Source organism: Oncorhynchus mykiss, chromosome 25, assembly GCF_057628025.1.
Source record: "Oncorhynchus mykiss isolate SJ-2025 chromosome 25, ASM5762802v1, whole genome shotgun sequence".
NCBI lineage: Eukaryota > Metazoa > Chordata > Actinopteri > Salmoniformes > Salmonidae > Oncorhynchus > Oncorhynchus mykiss.
The window spans coordinates 29,404,489-29,409,990 of record NC_143046.1 but is presented as its reverse complement, the minus strand read 5'-3'; positions in this window follow the sequence as shown (position 1 = coordinate 29,409,990).

Here is a 5,502-nt window from a genome sequence, read left to right as displayed (position 1 = left end):
TAGCCTTTTTTGGGTAAAAGTCTTCTACAAAAAATCTGTGAGCGCTGTATGTTGGGGGGCTTGGGCTTTAGTTGACAGTGGAGCCCCAATTGCGAAGTGTGAATAGAGGGCTGTTTTAATAAGCCTGGTACCGGCTGAGCTACACAGGGGGGCTGGCAACAGAAAACTGCACTGCAGATGAAGATGAGAGAGAAATCCAAGGGATCAGTCTGGCCACATCAGAAGATCAGCGCTCATGGGGATTTCTGATTTCTGATTCTGCATTTCGCTGCGAGAAATATTACGCTTTTACACACTCGGTTGTCATCATTGCATTGTCTTACATAAGAGTCCTGCCACTGCTGGTGTGGTTCGTTTGAACGCTTGTTAATTGTCAAGTTGTCAACGGAACATAGAGGACATGAAACAGATTACCTTGTGAATGTTCTTTGAAAACACGTCCCACAACTCAATGGTACTCTCCACGAGTAACATCTTCCTCTGACACCCGTGTTTCATCCCTCTGATTGCCTACTGCACCACCTGACCTTTTAGAATCCATGTTGGGTTCGTCTTCACCATCACTCTCATCACACACTGTTAGCATCAGAGTTGCGTCTGTGCCAAGCCCCTCTGAGCCCCACGTGCTCCATTTGGAGAGAGATGAACACAACATTGAAATAAAGAAGACGGAGGCGCAGCTGCATCCAGTTTATCATGTAAAGGGCTGCAGTTTCCCGTGGCGAGAGGTAAGGACCAGAGAGAACCTCAAATGGGGGCATAGATAAGTGAAACTTCATATATGGTGGGGGGATATAGTGGAGGACACTATAGCTACCACAGGACCACACTGGCGAGTATGAAGAGATTAGGGGGCCAGTGTGAAGAAGTCATGGAGGGTAGCCAAGAGCAGAGGGAGAGAGACAGATGAGAGCGAAAGGAGAGGAGACGGCGAAAAAGGAGGGGGAGGGCAGGGATGGATGAAAAGAAACCGAGTTAGGGAGCAACAACACTACCGGCTTGACCTGGAGAAGATGGATCCAATTAAAATCACACTTGGTCGGCCTTATCACCGCCCCCTCGCCATGCTGACGCAGTGCCACACTAGTCGGCCTAGCATGGTTTCTATACCATAGCAGTGGGGAGGGGAGTGGGCACATGTGGGAGCCACACGTCCCATGCAGGTTACATAAAATGTCTTAAATGGCGGTTGACGATGACACATCTCGGCCAAAGATCCGGTGTGACAATGCGGCCCACCCTCTGGCACACTGGTGGGAATCTGGCCCTGTATATGAAAACAGAGATCAGCACAGCGGATAGGCTGAGTGTGGCGGTGATTTAACGGATTCCAAGGTGAAACCGACATATTCACAGGAATTTGAACGTTACATGGTTTCTATACCATAGCAGTGGGGAGGGGAGTGGGCACATGTGGGGGCCACACATGTGGGGGCCACACGTCCCATGCAGGTTACATAAAATGTCCTAAATGGCGGTTGGCGATGACACATCTCGGCCAAAGATCCGGTGTGACAATGCGGCCCACCCTCTGGCACACTGGTGGGAATCTGGCCCTGTATATGAAAACAGAGATCGGCACAGCGGATAGGCTGAGTGTGACGGTGATTCAACGGATTCCAAGGTGAAACCGACATATTCACAGGAATTTGAACGTTACATTAGCAGCGGAAAAAAGGGCGGCTGATTCTTGTTGCTAGGCAGAGAAGCAAAATAAAGATGGAGGACACTGAACGGCAGACTGGGAAGATAGGGTCCTATCATGCAGTACCAGTGATTAACAGGGGGAGCGGCAGGGGCAGGGGTGTGGTAGGGCTGAGTGGTTATGGAATATTGCCATTGCTTTGTCAGGGAAAATAATATAGAGCTGGATCTGTGGGAGCTTTCTGCACAGATGAATTGTTGGTATTAGGGAAAAGACATCTAATTTCAGGTTATTCAGCTCTGGCCTTCCTGTGTACACATCATCACTGCGCTTGCATAACACATCAAATGGAGAAATAGATTTCCCCATGCAAACAGAGACATTTTCTAGGGCAGTTATATGCACAATGGAATGACTGTTTTCCCCAAAATGTTTTCTGAGAGCAGATTTACTGACTTGGGAGGAAGATAAAAAATAAATCATAGTCATGACATAATGGATGTCAGATAACCTTCACAAGGATAATAGCTGAGGTTTGGATAGGATCATTTTTATGGAGGAAGGAAATATGAAATAACCTCACTAACCTGCAACACGTCTCAGACAGACCCTAATCTGAGAACTAATATTGGCAGTATCCAATCAGACAAAGTCCTTAGACAAACATTCAATTTTTTGTGATATTAGATTGCATGGGCAACAAAAGTAAATTGAACTCAAAATTCTGATGTTGAAATATTGGATAAATTGTAAATTGTTGATGACTTTCTGCAACTTCCATCATGTTGATACGTATGTTGAAATATTGAGTTTATTAAAAAAATTGCCTGGCGGGATGTCTCTTCAATCAGACAATCTCAATAACATGAATACATACTAAAATAGTGTGTTTATTCATGACTAATGCCCAGTAATATTGTTTTATTGTTATTTCATCATACCAATGTTATTATGTTGCATCAATGTTGCTGTTTGATTTAATTGATTGAACAAAGTCATCGACATACACCGTTCAATTACATACACCGTTCAATTACATACACCGTTCAATTACATACACCGTTCAATTACATACACCGTTCAATTATATACACCGTTCAATTATATACACTGTTTAATTACATACACCGTTCAATTACATACACCGTTCAATTATATACACCGTTTAATTACATACACTGTTTAATTACATACATCGTTCAATTACATACACCGTTCAATTACATACACCGTTCAATTACATACACCGTTCAATTACATACACCGTTCAATTACATACACCGTTCAATTACATACACCGTTCAATTATATACACCGTTCAATTATATACACTGTTTAATTACATACACTGTTTAATTACATACACCGTTCAATTACATACACCGTTCAATTACATACACCGTTCAATTACATACACCGTTTAATTACATACACCGTTCAATTACATACACCATTCAATTACATACACCGTTCAATTACATACACCGTTCAATTACATACACTGTTTAATTACATACACCGTTCAATTACATACACCATTCAATTTCACCCAGGTCTTAAAGGTCCAATGCAGCCATTTTTATCTCAATATCAAATCATTTCTGGGTAACAATTCAGTACTTTACTGTGATTGTTTTCAATTAAAATTGTTTTAAAAAAGGAACAAAAATTGCTTCTCAGCAAAGGGCAATTTCTCAAGCAAAAATGTTGCTGGGACTGTAAAGGAGTGGTCTGAGTGGGGAGGGGAAAACTGAAAACTAGCTGTTGTTGGCAAAGAAGTTTGGAACTCTTTCTATTTAAGTGATAATGCCCGAGATGCCGGTGTTTGGAGGACATATTGGCACAGTGTTGTTGCAAACCGTGCCAATATATCCTCCAAACAACGGCTTTGAGCGCATTATCACTTTTATACAACGGGTTACCAACATATTCAAATAATGATTGACATATTTTAATTTAAAAAAATATTTTGATGAATTTATTCATACTATTTCATCCTTCCACAAGATATAGTCCCGACACATATTTAAGGTTACTACCCAAACCGGCTGGTCGTTCGTTCTATCGGGTCCAGAGACGCAACCCAGTCGTTATGGACGCGACCCAGTCGTTCGTTATAAATGTTCATTTAAATACTGGCTGCAAACGTTCTTATCCCTTGCTTGCTAGTTGGCCAAGTAGCTTAATTTACATTTGTTAAAGCTGTTTTCTAGTGACATTTATTTGGATACATCCATAACAATAAGCTAATGATGCGCAATTTCACCTGGCATAGAAAATGTGCTCTTTCGTCAGACAATGTTGTTCAGAGGAGCTCGCCAACAACACAGCTAACACAATCACTTCGAATGGAAGCTCAAAAGACAGCAAACTAGATGCATTTAATTTCATATTACCTGTTTTCTATTGAAATGTATTTCTATATATTCATAAAAATTATGCCAGCTGATTCATGATTTCGACTGGCTGCCTGTCTGTGTCGTCCCGACTCCCGACACGTTCATTACTATGAGGCAGCTGGAGATCGAATTTCAAAATTGAAACAATGTTGGAGAGACAGACTGCAAGGTTTATACAAACCTCCGCTGTTCAAAACTAAATGTTAGTCTAAAATAAATGTGAAATACTGTCTAGATGCTTTTTACAGTGGAGATCAAGTTTATAAATTGCCTGGCTGGGGCTGATGAGACAGTGGATTGCGCAGTGAGATGGAACAGAGTAAATAGGCATTTCAACGTCATAGATTTAACCAGTGGTAACTTGTGGAATAGCGAGTGGCTGGAATGTGGTTTTACACAATCAGCATCCAGGATTAGACCCACCGGTTGTATAATGGTCTGTTAACTAATTTACCGCCTGGTGATGTCACCAGGCAGGCCAAAACTCCATCCCACCAAAACAGGCTGAAATTTGAGGCGGTATTTTCAAACCGCTCTTACACTAAAAGGGCATTATCATAATTTTCACAATTTCACAGAATTAGGCCAACCTCATAGTGTTTAAATATACACTACTGTTCAAAAGTTTGGGGTCACTTACAAATGTACTTGTTTTTGAAAGAAAAGCACATTTTCTGTCCATTAAAATAACATCAAATTGATCAGAAATACAGTGTAGACATTGTTAATGTTGTAAATTACTATTGTAGCTGGAAACTGCAGATTTTTTATGTAATATCTGCATAGGCGTACAGAGGCCCATTATGAGCAACCATCATTCCTGTGTTCCAATGGCACGTTGTGTTAGCTAATCCAGGTTTATCATTTTAAAAGGCTAATTGATCATTAGAAAACCTTTTTGCAATTATGTTAACACAGCTGAAAACTGTTGTGCTGATAAAGAAGCAATAAAACTGGCCTTCTTTAGACTAGTTGAGTATCTGGAGCATCAGCATTTATGGGTTCGATTACAGGCTCAAAATGGCCAGAAACAAAGAACTTTCTTCTGAAACTCGTCAGTCTATTCTTGTTCTGAGAAATGAAGGCTATTCCATGTGAGAAATTGCCCTAACCAGAATATAATGAGGAGTGGGAGGCCCCGGTGCATAAATGAGCACGAGGACAAGTACATTACAGTGTCTAGTTTGAGAAACAGACACCTCACAAGTCCTCAACTAGCAGCTTCATTAAATAGTACCCGCAAAACACCCGTCTCAACGTAAATAGTGAAGAGGCGACTCCGGGATGCTGACCTTCTGATTGTATGCGTCTTTGTGTGTGGAGTAAAGGTGGTCCAGAGTTATTTTTCCTCTGGTTGCACATTTAATATGCTGATAGAAATTTGGTCAAACGGATTTAAGTTTCCCTGCATTAAAGTCCCCGGCCACTAGGAGTGCCGCCTCTGGGTGAGTGTTTTCT